This window comes from Myotis myotis, unplaced genomic scaffold, assembly GCF_014108235.1.
Source record: "Myotis myotis isolate mMyoMyo1 unplaced genomic scaffold, mMyoMyo1.p scaffold_m19_p_1, whole genome shotgun sequence".
Taxonomy (NCBI): Eukaryota; Metazoa; Chordata; class Mammalia; order Chiroptera; family Vespertilionidae; genus Myotis; species Myotis myotis.
In genome coordinates, this window is record NW_023416313.1 from 40427364 (window position 1) to 40435722 (window position 8359).

Sequence of the window (8359 nt, forward strand, 5' to 3'; positions counted from 1 at the left end):
AAGAACCTACAACCACGATTACTTTATCCAGCAAAGCTATCATTCAGAATTGAAGGTCAGATAAAGAGCTTCACCGATAAGGAAAAGCTAAAGGAGTTCATCGCCACCAAACCAGGATTATATGAAATGCTGAAAGGTATCCTTTAAGAAGAGGAAGAAGAAGAAAAAGCGAAATCTCTTGAAGATGATTATATAATCTAAAGAGCAAAAGTGTCATTGCAAATGTGTTTCCTAATTTTGTTAATGGATATCTAAAAAACAAGAGCAAGGTGATGTTGCTCTAGTCTAGGTGGAACAGGAAGAATACCCAAATAGCCGAAACTGGTTTGGCTCAGTGGATAGAGCGTCGGCCTGCGGACTGAAAGGTCCCGGGTTCGATTCCGGTCAAGGGCATGTACCTTGGTTGCGGGCACATCCCCAGTAGGAGATGTGCGGGAGGCAACTGATCGATGTTTCTCTCTCATCGATGTTTCTAACTATCTCTCTCTCTTCCTCTCTGTAAAAAATCAATAAAATATATTTATAAAAAAAAAAAAAGAATACCCAAATAACAACAAAGGGAAACATTTTCAAGAAGAATGAACTGGTGATGTGGAAGGAGAAACTCAAAGGGAAATTATTTTGGAGTAATTTTTTTTTAAATCAGATGTATTCAAATAAACAAAACAAAGAAAAGAAAAATAAAAGAAATGGAATTTAGGAATGACAGGCCCAAATTCTGAGGAGTTGGCTCATTAGATGCATAAGATGATATAAAATAAAGAGACACAAGGTAAACAAGCAAACCCTTGGTTATTGCTAACTCTAATAAAAAAATGAAGTTAAAGGAAAGCATCAGGGCAAATCCTGGCAGTGATTATAATAAAATGAGTGCTGACAGTGACTTAATTTTTTGGTCTCTTTAGCTGAGGTCTTGGGCAGAGGGTCTCTTTAAGTGACTCTGCTGAGACCTCATGGGGGTTAAGTAGGAAAACCTTAAAGTTACTTTTCCTCATTCTGACTCAGTACCCAGTGCTTTTCCACTCCTTCTCTCCCTCCACTTCCCCTACCTCAGAGTCCATAAAACTGCACAGCCTTTGCACAGGGCTCCCTCAACCGTGAAATGCACTCCACCTCTGTGCTGCTCCACCCGACTCTCAAATGGTACATCATTCCAAGGGAATAAATGAAACCAAGGGGAGTGTGTGCCTTCTTGGGCTTTAGACTCCTGCTTATACAATCATAGTAAATCATAAAAGGTTTAACTCTTTCACTTTTGCTTGTTACTTTAATTGGCGACTCTGACAGACACCTGGCAGCTCAAGTCTCTCTCCCAGCCCAGCTGAGCACATGAGCGCATATGAACACAAAAGTTCTTGATATGATTTGAACAGTACAAAAATACAACAAGCTAAAAGAAACAGACATTAAGGGATCTTGTAAATGTCTTTTTCTTACCACCAACCTAGGAAAAGAGTTGACTGGTTTGCTTTCACCTGGAAAGTATCCCATCCACATTTATTGTATTACTTCGGGGTTATTTGCCTTTCATCAGCTTGTTGTTAAATGTTGGTTGGGAGGGATTTGAACTTGATGCATATGCTGAGTGTAATAATGCATTATTGTAATAATGTGATGATAAAAAACATGATCATATCAACCTAGGACTGACTTAAGCACAGTGGTGACACATATGACTAATAGAAACTAGTTAATCCACCAAAAGACCAAGGGCCTCCCCAATGGGTGAATTAAAAAAAATTACCTAAACAGAGCCAAACATGATTTTTACAGGCAACTACAAGTAAATAACTATCATTGACAAACCCTGGGACTAAGCAAGGATACAGAGCTTGGTAATGATTTTTATATTTTGGATGACTAATATTCCACATCTGAGGATATTGCTAGCTGCTATTCATAAGACTACCCACCCCCAAAGACATATTTGAATGAGGCCCGAACAACAGCAGAAGATTTCTGAGTTGAAAAAAGCAGTGACTCAATTAGTGCCTTTCAGTCTGCATGATCCTCACTCAAATATATTTTTGGAAGCATCCGTAACTAGCACTTGCAGACAGAAACTTATGGCAAAAGCCAAATGGGACCTTCAGAATATTGGGCCAGAAAATTTGCAGATGTGGCATAGTAGTACTATGAGAAACAATTATTGGCTATTATTGAAGATAAATTGTATTGGTAATATTTAAAAACATGTTTTCTTCCAAAGATATGCTGAGAAAATGAAGATATAGGTCACAGAGTGGAAAAAATATTTGAAAATAATTTATTTGATAATAAATTGCATACAGTACAAAAGAAACTCTTTAAACTCAAACTCAATAACAATAAAAATAAATCCTAATAATCAGAAAAATTTTGAACAGATAATTTATAATAGGATATATATAAAAGGCCAATAAGCACATCAAAAAATGCTCAACAATATTTGCTAAGAAATGAAATAACAAAAAACAACCAATACAACAGCTGAAGTTAGAAATTGTTAATACTAGCCATGATGTAGAAAGATGAACTATTAATACACTGCTGATGTGTATGTACAATGCTAAAGCTATTTTGTAAAAAAAGATTTGGTACATTCTTATAAAATTATAAGTTCATTAAAATAAAACCCATTTTTTCTACTCCTATGTATTTTGCCAAAATAAATGAAATCATATATCCACCCACACACACACACAAAACTGTGTACATGAATAGTCAAATATATTTTATACTAGAGGCCCAGTGCATGAATTTATGCATGGGTGGGGTCCAGCCAGCCCGACTCAATCAGGGTGGGGGGGGGGGGCAATTGGGGCAAGGCAAGCCAGAGGGCGGGGCTGTGGGCGGTTGGCCAGCCTGCCCCGCCCCCTGGTCAAATTCCTGGTTGAACGCCCAGTCAAGGGGATAATTTGCATATAGCTTATTGCGGCTCGGTGCACAAAATTCATGTACAGGTGAGGGGGGGGCCTCAGCCCAGCCTGCACCTTCTCCAATCTGGGACCCCTCGGGAGATATCCAACTGCCAGCAGTCGAACATCTCTCACACAATCCGGGACCGCTGACTCCTAACTGCTCACCTGCCTGCAAGCCTGATCCCCCTAACCGCCTCTGCCTGCCAGCCTGATCGCCCCCAACTACCCCCCCTGCCAACCTGGTTGCCATAACTGCCCCCCCACCGGCCTGGTCACCCCTTACTGCCCCCCCCAACAGTCTGGTTGCCCCCAACTGCCCCCTCTGTGGGCCTGGGTTCCTCATGCAGCCTGTGGTTCAGTTGTTTGGTCATCCCTCACTAACCCCCCTGCCGGCCTTGTTGCCCCACACAGCCTACTTTTCAGTCGTTACTGTTACTATGACGGCATCCCAGACAATTTGCATATTTCTCTATTATTGGTATAGATGATAGTGAAGCGTGGGTGCGGGGAGCAGATCTTCCCCTCTCAGGTTCTTATGTCACCAAGTTTGAAGAATAAAATTTGGGGACTAAAAGGACTTGTTAGTAAAAGTGTGGAAATTTATTGGAAGCAAACACAAACTCCCACATAGTAAGGGGGTCCCCACATAGTAACCCACCAAGCTACTTTTTTTCTAGGGTTTATAAAGGCTGTAGTTCTTTGCCTCTTCATTCTCCTTTCTAAATGGACTTTTTCCCATTTTATGACCCTGTGCTTTTCTAATTGGTCAGTCTTTTGCAGAATATCAACTTCAAAGCCCCAAACCCACTTGGTGCCCCCCTCATACTCTTCTCGTTATCTGGTAGCATTTCTCTATCTCCTGGGAACATGTTTCTCCCTTTCTAGCATCTGTCCACATTTCTCTATCCTCTGTGAAAGTTTGTTTCCTTTTCCCCAATACTCCGTGACGTTTCTTTATCCTCTGTGAATGTGTGTCTTCCTCTCCTCTTATCCTACAGCACTTTTCTATTCTCTGTGACTGTATGCCTTCTGGTGGCTCCAAGCCCTCACCTATGCGTTCCTCCTCCAAAGATCCTCTTTATTTCTAAGACTCCCTAAACCTGCCTATTTTATCCCTAAGATTCCTTTCAATCGCAAAAATTAAAGACAAGTTAATTTAAAAATTAAAGGCATTAATGTGTCCAATAATGATTAAAATAATCTGAAAATATGTAGTATATTCATACAATAAAATACTGTTCAGTAATTTAAAAAAATAAAATAAAACAAAAATAACCATTGATCCATGCAACCACATGGGTTAATTTTAAAATTATGCAGAGCAAAAAATGCCAGAAATAAAAATATATATATATATATATATATATATATATATATATATATATATATATCATGTGATTTCACTTTCATAAAGTTCAGAAAAATGCAAACCAACATATAACAATAAAAAGCATATCAGCAGTGGCCTGGAGCCAACAGGGGAAGGGAGAGAGTGGACTCTAATGAGGCATGAGGAAAGTGATGGACACATTCTGTATCTTGATTTTTTGGCCTCTTAGATAATAAAAGCCCAGTGATCACCAGACTTTTTGATTACTAAGAGCAGTCTCATTTTTATAATTATAATGTTCAGTCCAACATCTTAATAACATACGTCCTGCACTGATCTAAGTTAAAGCTCTCTTTGTTCCCTGCTGTGGCCTGCTCTAGGCTGGAAAAGCAGTCATGGTAGATAAGGATGTGGACAGCTTCTTTATTTTCCTGGCAGGTACATGCTTCTCCTTTACTGTAACATCAGAGCCTCTTTCTGGCTCCTCTGGGGTAAGGAGAAGAGATAAAAGGTAGGAAAGAACTTAATTGCTATGCAGCCTAGCATAGCTGGCTTCTGGGTCAGAGAAATTCTCAATAATAATGAATTCCCACTTTAGAGTGATTCCATAGGCTCTTCTAAGCCACCCCCTCTGGGTCCTCTAGAGGAAGCTTCTTTGATATGGGTAATGCTGCCCTCAAGCTGGCTTCTTTAAATATCCCCTCAGCTTTTGCATGTGATACCTGATCACCAGTCACCTCCTGTTGAGAAGCCCTTCTGGAACTTTTCTCAAAATAAAATGAACTCAAGAAAGGTGCACTCTCACCCTATTTTTCAGTGGGTATATAGCACTCAAAATGAGGGGCAGGCAAAGAAGCCATAGCCTTTCACTTTTCATAATTCTAGGTCCTTTCTTAATACTAGCCTCTAAGCCCCCCTTAAAATATTGGGACGGATATGATCCAAGAGGCACCATAGATTAATATTCTCTGACTTAGTTTGTTTGAAGGAGCGGTATTCCCATCTTGGAAATGAGAGTTGTTAAAGAAGGCATACAGCCCTAGCTGGTTTGCTCAGGCTTAGGGATTAGAGCATCGACCTGAGGACTGAAGGGTCCCAGGTTCATTCTAGTCAAAGGGACAGCACATACCTTGGTTGCAGGCTTATTCCCAGCACATTGGGACATGTGTGGGAGGCAACCAAACTGTGTCTCTCTCACATTGATGTTTTTCTCTGTCTCTTTCCTTTCTTCCACTCTCTCTAAAATTTAAAAAAAAAAAATCAATGGAAAAATATCCTAAGGTGAGGATTAACAACAATAACAAAAAAAGGCATAGAATATTGCAGGGGCTGACCAGCAGATCCTGAGCGATGGATGAATGGATTATTCCAACACAAAGTTTGCTGTGAAAAAGAGGGCTAAGGGACTGCCTGGCTAAAGGAACCAGACTTCCTCAATTGCCTGCCTCATTAGGCTTTTATTGTAGCAGCAGTTTGAGATAAAGTTTATCTTTTAGATACAATCAGCAGGGTAAGTAATATTGGGAAGACACATGTGTTTGTAGTGTCCTTTAAGTAAGGACACCACAGATTCAGTATAAGGATTCCAGTAAAGACCCGGGGGTCTGCACATGCACAGACTTGTTTGGAAAGGTCAAGGAATAATTAGGGGCACCACCTTCAGCACTCCCCTGAGTCGGGATTCTGATAAACTAGGTGGGCAGCCTTCTGCACACTTCCCTTTTCTTGGAATGTCCTCTTTACAAACTTTCCAACCATTTCTCATGCTTCCCTACAGAATATTATAAACCATCTCCAAAGAAATCCTTATAGATGACTTATAGATGAAAAGCTTAGGTTCTGAATGTGTCTTCTCCAGAATCACATATCTCAACAGTAGCAGAGTTTAAATATAAAAATACAAAATGTATTTAATATTCTGATGTGTGATAATTTCATTTGAAGGCCAGTTGTGCTATTTCTTTGAATCTTTACTCTTGGTGTCCTATTTTCTTTGGGGGTTTTATATATATTTATTCTAAATTATGTTAATTTTGGACACTTTTTTATTAATTAAACTTATTGGAATGTAAACCCATACAGGTTTCAAGTGTACAATTCAGTAAAACATCATCTGCACACTGTATTGTGCACCCATCACCCTAAGCAAAGTATCTTTCTGTCCCCATTCCCCAGCCCCTTTGCTGATCTCCATTTACCCCAAACCCCCTTTCCTTCTGACTATCACTACACAGTGGCCTATGTCTACATGTTATGTACATATGTTCTGGGGCTAATCCCTTCACCTACTTTCATCTAAGCCACCTGCCTCCCTCCCCTCTGACAGCTGTCAATCTGTTTCGTTATCTGACACTTTTAACATGAGAATATTTCAAGGTTTAGGTTAAGTTGGTTCCTACAGAAAGAATCCAAATTGACTTCCGCATCTTAGGGCCACTTTACAGTAAATTGTCCTCATGAGATTTCTAGAAAATATAGGAATCACTAATTCATACCAAAAATTGATCTCATGGCTATATTGCAATAGAAAACATTTAGGATAGATAATTTTCTCTAGTAAATAACAAATTTGAAAGAATTATATAATACTAGAAACCCGGTGCATGAAATTCATAAATGGGGGGCAGTCCCCTCAGCCCAGCCTGCACCCTCTCCAATCTGGGACCCCTTGGGGGATGTCCAACTGCCGGTTCAGGCCCAATCCCCAGGATCAGGCCTAAACCAGCAGTCGGACACAATCTCACAATCCAGGACTGCTGGCTAACTGCTCACCTGCCTGCCTGCCTGATTATCCCTAATTGGCCCCCCTGCCAGCCTGATCAGCCTTAACCACCTCTGACTACTGAACTGATGGCCCCTAACTGGCCCCCCCGCCTGCCTGGTTGCCCCTAACTGCCCCCCCCCCAGCATGGTCGCCCCTTACTGGCCTCCCCCCCCACCCCCCGGCCTGGTTGCCCCATGCAGCCTGCTTCTCAGTCGTTTGGTCATCCCTCACTAATCCCGCTGCCGACCTGGTTGCCCCATGCAGCCTGGTGTTCAGTCATTTGGCTATCTCTCACTAACCCCCCTGCTGGCCTGGTTGCCCCACGCAGCCTGTTTGGTCGTCCATTCAGTTGTTTCAGATGTGATGGCCCCTGGCTATATATTGCTCTCTCTTATTCAGGGCAGATTATTTTTTGTTCAGACTTATAAGATGGAAAATTTCTACCTTTTTATGGTGAGAGGAGGGATGTTTCATAGCTCACTTTATCTCTGGGTAGACTTAGTCATTATCTGCTGTCACCCAACCCCACAAGGCAGGAAAGTGAAAATTAGAGCTTCCAGAGAGTATAGTGCTTCTTGAGTTCAAGAAAGTTTTGCACTTACCTATATTTTAAGTTCTTCCTTTACATTTTAGCCAAAGTAAAATACTTATTATAATGTTAGCCCTTCAATATATTTAATATTTTTACATTCTATCTGGAATTTCAATTACTTTTTCTGAGAGAGTCAGTCATTCAGGACATTGAAATCTTTGTGTGTGTTTGTATCTCTTAACTGTTTGCTGATTTTAAATGTTTTTCAATTCAATTAATAATATCATGGGAGACATTTACAAAAAAGTATGAAATGTGAAGGTAAATAAGTAAATTATATAAAGTTAAAATTATTTCCTTCTCTGGTTTTCAGGGGAAAAAATAAAATTATTTGAGACATCTACCTATTGAGAATTTTTGTCTTAAGCTAAACTGTTTGAAATGATACAGTGTTACAATACCACCATCTGGTGGACATAAGTAGGTGTGTTTTTTTTTTTCTTCCTGCTCAGTTGAAAATGGAATTTTTAAAAAATTTTTATTGACGTTAAAATGTGTTTTTTCAGTTGTCTATTAGAATTCTACCAAATACAATATATTTATCTTTTTTATTTAATTTTATATCTAAAATAGTATATACATATATAATATTTACTTCACTGAATAAGTTAATTTATATAACTGTAATAAATGATTATCTGAAAGTTTTAATCTATGCTATACATTTCTGGTGTGCCCATACCCTCAGTCTTACTCTTATTTGCCATTGTGACTGTCAAAAACCTCATTCTATTAATCACTCTACTTATTCTATTAGGAATATATTACAACAC